We start from the raw sequence: 11,285 nt of genomic DNA on the forward strand, positions 1-11,285 counted from the left end.
GAAAACCGAATACATTACTGTAGCATCATTTTGAGGATCGTAGCAACTCTCACTACATCACTGTAGCATCATTTTGAGGTTTTTAGCAACCTAATACATTACTTTAGCATCATTTTGAGGTTCGTAGCAACTCTCACCACATCACTGTAGCATCATTTCTTAGGTTAGTAGCAACTCTCACTACATCACTGTAGCATCATTTCTTAAGTAAGTAGCAACTCTCATTACATCACTTTGGCATGATTTTGAAATTACTATCAACTCTCACCACATCACTGTAGCATCATTTTGAGGTTCTTAACAACTCTCACTACATTACTGTCAGCATCATTTTGAGGTTTTAAGCAACTCTTACTGCATCACTGGAGCATCATTTTGAGGTCCGTAGCAACTCTCACTACATCACTGTAGCATCATTTGAGATTTTAAGCAACTCTCACTACATCACTGTAGCATCATTTTGAGATTTGAAGCAACTCTCACTACATCACTTTAGCATCATTTCTTAGATGAGTAGCAACTCTCACTGTATCACTGTAGCATCATTTTGAGGTTTTTAGCAACTCTCACTACATCACTGTAGCATCATTTTGAGGGTCGTAGCAACTCTCACTACATTACTGACAGCATCATTTTGATTTTTTTTTTCAACTCTCACCACATCACTTTAGCATCATTTTGAGTTTTTTAGCAACTCTTACCACATTACTGTCGCATCATTTGGAGGATAGTAGCAACTCTCACGACATCACTCTAGCATCATTTTGAGGTCGGTAACAACTCTCACCACATCACTGTAGCATCATTTCTTAGGTACATAGCGACTTTCACAACATCACTTTTGCATCATTTTGAGATTAGTAGCAACTCTCACCACATCACTGTAGCATCATTTCTTAGGTTTGTAGCAACTCTCATTACATCACTGTAGCATCATTTTGAGGTTCGTAGAAACTCTCACGACATCACTTTCAGCATCATTTTGAGATTAGTAGCAACTCTCACCATATAACTTTAGCATCATTTTGAGGATAGTAGCAACTCTCACGACATTACTGGAGCCTCATTTTGAGGTTTTTAGCAACTATCACTACATCACTGTGGCATCATTTCTTAGGTTTGTCGCAACTCTCATTACATCACTGTAGCATCATTTTGAGGTTCAAAGAAACTCTCACGACATCACTGTCAGCATCATTTTAAGGTTAGCAGCAAGTCTCACTACATGACTGTCACCATCATTTTGAGGTTAGTAGCAACTCTCAACACATCACTGTAGCATCATTTCTTAGGTTAGTAGCAACTCTCATTACATCACTTTAGCATCATTTTGAGATTAGTAGCAACTCTCACCCCATCACTGTGGCATCATTTCTTAGGTTAGTAGCAACTCTCATTACATCACTGTCAGCATCATTTTGAGGTTTTTAGCAACTCTCACTACATGACTGTAGCATCATTTTTTAGGTTAATAGCAACTCTCACCACATCACTGTGGCATCATATTAAGGTTTTAAGCAACTCTTACTGCATCACTGGAGCATCATTTTGAGATTTGAAGCAACTCTCACCACATCACTTTACCATCATTTCTTAGATTAGTAGCAACTCTCACTACATCACTGCAGCATCATTTTGAGGTTTTTAGCAACTCTTCCTACATCACTGTAGCATCATTTTGAGGATAGTAGCAAATCTCACTTCATGACTGTCAGCATCATTTTGAGGTTCGTAGCAACTCTTACTACATCACTGGAGCATCATTTTGAGGTTCGTAGCAACTCTCACCACATTACTTTAGCATCATTTTGAGGTTCGTAGCAACTCTCACCACATCACTGTAGCATCATTTCTTAGGTTAGTAGCAACTCTCACTATATCACTTTAGCATCATTTTGAGATTTTTAGCAACTCTCACCACATCACTGTCGCATCATTTTGAGATTTTAAGAAACTCTCACCACATCACTGTAGCATCATTTTGAGGTTTTAAGCAACTCTTACTGCATCACTGTCGCATCATTTTGAGGTTTTAAGCAACTCTCACCACATTACTGTAGCATCATTTTGAGGTTCGTAGCAACTCTCACTACATGACTGTCACCATCATTTTGAGGTTTGTAGCAACTCTTACTTCATCACTTTCAGCATCATTTTGTGGATAGTAGCAACTCTCACGACATCACTGTAAGCATCATTTTTAGGTTAGTAGCAACTCTCACGACATCACTCTAGCATCATTTTGAGGTCGGTAACAACTCTCACCACATCACTGTAGCATCATTTCTTAGGTACATAGCAACTTTCACAACATCACTTTAGCATAATTTTGAGATTCGTAGCAACTCTCACCACATCACTCTAGCATCATTTTGAGGTCGGTAACAACTCTCACCACATCACTGTAGCATCATTTCTTAGGTACATAGCAACTGTCACAACATCACTTTAGCATCATTTTGAGATTAGTAGCAACTATCACTACATCACAGTGGCATCATTTCTTAGGTTTTTAGCAACTCTCATTACATCACTGTAGCATCATTTTGAGGTTCGAAGAAACTCTCACGACATCACTGTCAGCATCATTTTAAGGTTAGTAGCAACTCTCACGACATCACTGTAGCATCATTTCTTAGGTTAGTAGTAACTCTCATTACATCACTGTAGCATCATTTTTAGGTTTGTAGCAACTCTCACTATATTACTTTAGCATCATTTTGAGGATAGTAGCAACTCTCACGACATCACTGGAGCCTCATTTTTAGGTTAGTAGCAACTCTCATTACATCACTGTAGCATCATTTTGAGGTTCGTAGAAACTCTCACGACATCACTGTCAGCATCATTTTAAGGTTAGTAGCAAGTCTCACTACATGACTGTCACCATCATTTTTAATTTAGTAGTAACTCTCACTACATTACTGTAGCATCATTTCTTAGGTTAGTAGCAACTCTCATTACATCAGTGGAGCCTCATTTTGAAATAAGTAGCAACTCTCATTACATTACTTTCGCGTCATTTTGAGATTAGTAGCAACTTGCACCACATCACTGTAGCATCATTTTCAGGTTTTTAGCAACTCTCACTACATCACTGTCAGCATCCTTTTGAGGTTTGTAGCAACTCTCACTTCATCACTTTCAGCATCATTTTGAGGATAGTAGCAACTCTCACTACATTACTGAAGCATCATTTTGGAGGATAGTAGCAACTCTAACGACATCACTGTAGCATCATTTTGAGGGTCGTAGCAACTCTCACTACATTACTGACAGCATCATTTTGATTTTTTTTTTCAACTCTCACCACATCACTTTAGCATCATTTTGAGTTTTTTAGCAACTCTTACCACATTACTGTCGCATCATTTGGAGGATAGTAGCAACTCTCACGACATCACTCTAGCATCATTTTGAGGTCGATAAAAACTCTCACCACATCACTGGAGCATCATTTCTTAGGTACATAGCGACTTTCACAACATCACTTTAGCATCATTTTGAGATTAGTAGCAACTCTCACCACATCACTGTATCATCATTTCTTTGGTTTGTAGCAACTCTCATTACATCACTGTAGCATCATTTTGAGGTTCGTAGAAACTCTCACGACATCACTTTCAGCATCATTTTGAGATTAGAAGCAACTCTCACCATATAACTTTAGCATCATTTTGAGGATAGTAGCAACTCTCACGACATTACTGGAGCCTCATTTTGAGGTTTTTAGCAACTATCACTACATCACTGTGGCATCATTTCTTAGGTTTGTCGCAACTCTCATTACATCACTGTAGCATCATTTTGAGGTTCAAAGAAACTCTCACGACATCACTGTCAGCATCATTTTAAGGTTAGCAGCAAGTCTCACTACATGACTGTCACCATCATTTTGAGGTTAGTAGCAACTCTCACCACATCACTGTAGAATCATTTCTTAGGTTAGTAGCAACTCTCATTACATCACTTTAGCATCATTTTGAGATTAGTAGCAACTCTCACCCCATCACTGTGGCATCATTTCTTAGGTTTTTAGCAACTCTCATTACATCACTGTGGCATCATTTTGAGGTTTTTAGCAACTCTCACGACATCACTGTCAGCATCATTTTAAGGTGAGTAGCAACTCTCACCACATCACTGTAGCATCATTTCTTAGATTAGTAGCAACTCTCACGACATCACTGCAGCATCATTTTGAGATTTTTAGCAACTCTCACGACATCACTGTAGCATCATTTGGAGGATAGTAGCAACTCTCACTACATGACTGTCAGCATCATTTTTAAAGGTTTTAAGCAACTCTTACTGCATCACTGGAGCATCATTTTGAGGTTTTTAGAAAACCGAATACATTACTGTAGCATCATTTTGAGGATCGTAGCAACTCTCACTACATCACTGTAGAATCATTTTGAGGTTTTTAGCAACCTAATACATTACTGTAGCATCATTTTGAGGATCGTAGCAACTCTCACTACATCACTGTAGAATCATTTTGAGGTTCGTAGCAACTCTCACCACATTACTTTAGCATCATTTTGAGGTTCGTAGCAACTCTCAACACATCACTGTAGCATCATTTCTTAAGTAAGTAGCAACTCTCATTACATCACTTTGGCATGATTTTGAAATTACTATCAACTCTCACCACATCACTGTAGCATCATTTTGAGGTTCTTAACAACTCTCACTACATGACTGTCAGCATCATTTTGAGGTTTTAAGCAACTCTTACTGCATCACTGGAGCATCATTTTGAGGTCCGTAGCAACTCTCACTACATCACTGTAGCATCATTTGAGATTTTAAGCAACTCTCACTACATCACTGTAGCATCATTTGGAGGATAGTAGAAACTCTCACCATATCAGTGTCGCATCATTTTAAGATTTTAAGAAACTCTCACCACATCACTGTAGCATCATTTTGAGATATGAAGCAACTCTCACTACATCACTTTAGCATCATTTCTTCGATGAGTAGCAACTCTCACTGTATCACTGTAGCATCATTTTGAGGTTTTTAGCAACTCTCACTACATCACTGTAGCATCATTTTGAGGGTCGTAGCAACTCTCACTACATTACTGACAGCATCATTTTGATTTTTTTTTTCAACTCTCACCACATCACTTTAGCTTCATTTTGAGATTTTTAGCAACTCTTACCACATCACTGTCGCATCATTTTTAGGTTCGGAGCAACTCTCACTACATTACTGGTGCATCATTTTGAGGTTCGTGGCAACTCTCACTACATCACTGTAGCATCATTTTGAGGATTTTAGCAACTCTCACCACATCACTTTAGCATCATTTTGAGATTTTTAGCAACACTTACAACATTACTGTAGCATTATTGAGGTTCGTAGCAAGTCTCACTTCATTACTTACAGCATCATTTTGAGATTTTTAGCAACTCTCATCACATCACTTTCGCATCATTTTGAGGATAGTAGCAACTCTCACTACATGACTGTCAGCATCATTTTAAGGTTTGAAGCAACTCTTACTACATCACTGGAGCATCATTTTGACGTTCGTAGCAACTCTCACTACATCACTGTAGCATCATTTTGAGGTTTTAGCAACCTAATACATTACTGTAGCATCATTTTGAGGATCGTAGCAACTCTCACTACATCACTGTTGCATCATTTGAGATTTTAAGCAACTCTCACTACATCACTGTAGCATCATTTGGAGGATAGTAGCAACTCTCACCACATCACTGGAGCATCATTTTGAGGTTCGTAGCAACTCTCACTATATCACTTTAGCATCATTTTGAGATTTTTAGCAACTCTCACCACATTACTGTCAGCATCATTTTGAGGTCTTTCGCAACTCTTACCACATCACTGTCGCATCATTTTGAGATTTTAAGAAACTCTCACCACATCACTGTAGCATCATTTTGAGGTTTTAAGCAACTCTTACTGCATCACTGGAGCATCATTTTCAGGTCCGTAGCAACTCTCACTACATCACTGTCGCATCATTTTGAGGTTTTAAGCAACTCTCACCACATTACTGTAGCATCATTTTGAGGTTCCTAGCAACTCTCACTTCATGACTGTCACCATCATTTTGAGGTTTGTAGCAACTCTCACTTCATCACTTTCAGCATCATTTTGAGGATAGTCGCAACTCTCACGACATCACTGTAAGCATCATTTTTAGGTTAGGAGCAACTCTCACGACATCACTCTTGCATCATTTTGAGGTCGGTAACAACTCTCACCACATCACTGTAGCATCATTTCTTAGGTACATAGCAACTTTCACAACATCACTTTAGCATCATTTTGAGATTAGTAGCAACTCTCACTACATCACTCTAGCATCATTTTGAGGTCGGTAACAATTCTCACCACATCACAGTAGCATCATTTCTTAGGTACATAGCAACTCTCACAACATCACTTTAGCATCATTTTGAGATTAGTAGCAAGTATCACTACATCACAGTGGCATCATTTCTTAGGTTTGAAGCAACTCTCACCACATCACTGTAGCATCATTTTGAGGTTCGTAGAAACTCTCACGACATCACTTTCAGCATCATTTTGAGATTAGTAGCAACTCTCACCATATAACTTTAGCATCATTTTGAGGATAGTAGCAACTCTCACCACATTACTGGAGCCTCATTTTGAGGTTTTTAGCAACTATCACTACATCACTGTGGCATCAGTTCTTAGGTTTGTAGCAACTCTCACCACATCACTGTAGCATCATTTCTTAGGTTAGTAGCAACTCTCATTACATCACTTTAGCATCATTTTGAGATTAGTAGATACTCTCACCCCATCACTGTGGCATCATTTCTTAGGTTAGTAGCAACTCTCATTACATCACTGTCAGCATCATTTTGAGGTTTTTAGCAACTCTCACTACATGACTGTAGCATCATTTTTTAGGTTAGTAGCAACTCTCACCACATCACTGTGGCATCATTTTAAGGTTTTAAGCAACTCTTACTGCATCACTGGAGGATCATTTTGAGATTTGAAGCAACTCTCAACACATCACTTTAGCATCATTTCTTAGATTAGTAGCAACTCTCACTACATCACTGCAGCATCATTTTGAGGTTTTTAGCAACTCTTCCTACATCACTGTAGCATCATTTTGAGGATAGTAGCAAATCTCACTTCATGACTGTCAGCATCATTTTGAGGTTCGTAGCAACTCTTACTACATCACTGGAGCATCATTTTGAGTTTTTTGAAACTATTACCACATCACTGTCACATCATTTTGAGATTTTTAGCAACTGTCACGACATCACTGTAGCATCATTTGGAGGATAGTAGCAACTGTCACTACATGACTGTAAGCATCATTTTTAAAGGTTTTAAGCAACTCTTACTGCATCACTGGAGCATCATTTTGAGGTTTTTAGTCAACCGAATACATTACTGTAGCATCATTTTGAGGATCGTAGCAACTCTCACTACATCACTGTAGCATCATTTTGAGGTTTTTAGCAACCTAATACATTACTGTAGCATCATTTTGAGGATCATAGCAACTCTCTCTACATCACTGTAGAATCATTTTGAGGTTCGTAGCAACTCTCACCACATCACTGTAGCATCATTTTGAGGTTCTTAACAACTCTCACTACATCACTGTAGCATCATTTGGAGGATAGTAGCAACTCTCACCATATCACTGTCGCATCATTTTAAGATTTTAAGAAACTCTCACCACATCACTGTAGCATCATTTTGAGATTTGAAGCAACTCTCACTACATCACTTTAGCATCATTTCTTCGATGAGTAGCAACTCTCACTGTATCACTGTAGCATCATTTTGAGGTTTTTAGCAACTCTCACTACATCACTGTAGCATCATTTTGAGGGTCGTAGCAACTCTCACTACATTACTGACAGCATCATTTTGATTTTTTTTTTCAACTCTCACCACATCACTTTAGCATCATTTTGAGATTTTTAGCAACTCTTACCACATTACTGTCGCATCATTTTTAGGTTCGGAGCAACTCTCACTACATTACTGGTGCATCATTTTGAGGTTCGTGGCAACTCTCACTACATCACTGTAGCATCATTTTGAGGATTTTAGCAACTTTCACAACATCACTTTAGCATCATTTTGAGATTAGTAGCAACTCTCACTACATCACTCTAGCATCATTTTGAGGTCGGTAACAATTCTCACCACATCACAGTAGCATCATTTCTTAGGTACATAGCAACTCTCACAACATCACTTTAGCATCATTTTGAGATTAGTAGCAAGTATCACTACATCACAGTGGCATCATTTCTTAGGTTTGAAGCAACTCTCACCACATCACTGTAGCATCATTTTGAGGTTCGTAGAAACTCTCACGACATCACTTTCAGCATCATTTTGAGATTAGTAGCAACTCTCACCATATAACTTTAGCATCATTTTGAGGATAGTAGCAACTCTCACCACATTACTGGAGCCTCATTTTGAGGTTTTTAGCAACTATCACTACATCACTGTGGCATCAGTTCTTAGGTTTGTAGCAACTCTCACCACATCACTGTAGCATCATTTCTTAGGTTAGTAGCAACTCTCATTACATCACTTTAGCATCATTTTGAGATTAGTAGATACTCTCACCCCATCACTGTGGCATCATTTCTTAGGTTAGTAGCAACTCTCATTACATCACTGTCAGCATCATTTTGAGGTTTTTAGCAACTCTCACTACATGACTGTAGCATCATTTTTTAGGTTAGTAGCAACTCTCACCACATCACTGTGGCATCATTTTAAGGTTTTAAGCAACTCTTACTGCATCACTGGAGGATCATTTTGAGATTTGAAGCAACTCTCAACACATCACTTTAGCATCATTTCTTAGATTAGTAGCAACTCTCACTACATCACTGCAGCATCATTTTGAGGTTTTTAGCAACTCTTCCTACATCACTGTAGCATCATTTTGAGGATAGTAGCAAATCTCACTTCATGACTGTCAGCATCATTTTGAGGTTCGTAGCAACTCTTACTACATCACTGGAGCATCATTTTGAGTTTTTTGAAACTATTACCACATCACTGTCACATCATTTTGAGATTTTTAGCAACTGTCACGACATCACTGTAGCATCATTTGGAGGATAGTAGCAACTGTCACTACATGACTGTAAGCATCATTTTTAAAGGTTTTAAGCAACTCTTACTGCATCACTGGAGCATCATTTTGAGGTTTTTAGTCAACCGAATACATTACTGTAGCATCATTTTGAGGATCGTAGCAACTCTCACTACATCACTGTAGCATCATTTTGAGGTTTTTAGCAACCTAATACATTACTGTAGCATCATTTTGAGGATCATAGCAACTCTCTCTACATCACTGTAGAATCATTTTGAGGTTCGTAGCAACTCTCACCACATCACTGTAGCATCATTTTGAGGTTCTTAACAACTCTCACTACATCACTGTAGCATCATTTGGAGGATAGTAGCAACTCTCACCATATCACTGTCGCATCATTTTAAGATTTTAAGAAACTCTCACCACATCACTGTAGCATCATTTTGAGATTTGAAGCAACTCTCACTACATCACTTTAGCATCATTTCTTCGATGAGTAGCAACTCTCACTGTATCACTGTAGCATCATTTTGAGGTTTTTAGCAACTCTCACTACATCACTGTAGCATCATTTTGAGGGTCGTAGCAACTCTCACTACATTACTGACAGCATCATTTTGATTTTTTTTTTCAACTCTCACCACATCACTTTAGCATCATTTTGAGATTTTTAGCAACTCTTACCACATTACTGTCGCATCATTTTTAGGTTCGGAGCAACTCTCACTACATTACTGGTGCATCATTTTGAGGTTCGTGGCAACTCTCACTACATCACTGTAGCATCATTTTGAGGATTTTAGCAACTCTCACCACATCACTAGAGCATCATTTTGACGTTCGTAGCAACTCTCACTACATCACTGTAGCATCATTTTGAGGTTTTAGCAACCTAATACATTACTGTAGCATCATTTTGAGGATCGTAGCAGCTCTCTCTACATCACTGTTGCATCATTTGAGATTTTAAGCAACTCTCACTACATCACTGTCGCATCATTTGGAGGATAGTAGCAACTCTCACCACATCACTGGAGCATCATTTTGAGGTTCGTAGCAACTCTCACTATATCACTTTAGCATCATTTTGAGATTTTTAGCAACTCTCACCACATTACTGTCAGCATCATTTTGAGGTCTTTCGCAACTCTTACCACATCACTGTCGCATCATTTTTAGATTTTAAGAAACTCTCACCACATCACTGTAGAATCATTTTGAGGTTTTAAGCAACTCTTACTGCATCACTGGAGCATCATTTTCAGGTCCGTAGCAACTCTCACTACATCACTGTAGCATCATTTTGAGGTTTTAAGCAACTCTCACCACATTACTGTAGCATCATTTTGAGGTTTTAAGCAACTCTCACCACATTACTGTTGCATCATTTTGAGCTTCGTAGCAACTCTCACTACATTACTGTAGCATCATTTTGAGGTTCGTGGCAACTCTCACTACATCCTGTAGCATCATTTTGAGGATTTTAGCAACTCTCCCCCCATCACTTCAGCATCATTTTTAGATTTTTAGTAACTCCTACTACATTACTGTAGCATCATTTTGAGGTTCGTAGCAACTCTCACTACATCACTGGAGCATCATTTTGAGGTTCGTAGCAACTCTCACTACATTACTGACAGCATCATTTGAGGTTTTGAGCAACTCTCATCACATCACTTTCGCATCATTATGAGATTTTTAGCAATTCTCACCACATCACTGTAGCATCATTTTGAGGATAGTAGCAAATCTCACTTCATGACTGTCAGCATCATTTTGAGGTTCGTAGCAACTCTGACTACATCACTGGAGCATCATTTTGAGTTTTTTGAAACTATTACCACATCACTGTCACATCATTTTGAGATTTTAAGCAACTCTCACTACATCATTGTAGCATCATTTGAAGGATAGTAGCAACTCTCACCACATCACTGTCGCATCATTTTGAGATTTTAAGCAACTCTCACAACATCACTGTAGCATCATTTGGAGGATAGTAGCAACTCTCACCATATCACTGTCGCATCATTTTAAGATTTTAAGAAACTCTCACCACATCACTGTAGCATCATTTTGAGATTTGAAGCAACTCTCACTACATCACTGTAGCATCATGTTGAGGTTTTTAGCAACTCTCACTACATCACTGTAGCATCATATTGAGGGT

The sequence above is a fragment of the Aulostomus chinensis genome, chromosome 1 (genome assembly GCF_037954235.1).
Source record: "Aulostomus chinensis isolate RoL2024-O1b breed Wild chromosome 1, RoL_Achi_v1.0, whole genome shotgun sequence".
Taxonomy (NCBI): domain Eukaryota; kingdom Metazoa; phylum Chordata; class Actinopteri; order Syngnathiformes; family Aulostomidae; genus Aulostomus; species Aulostomus chinensis.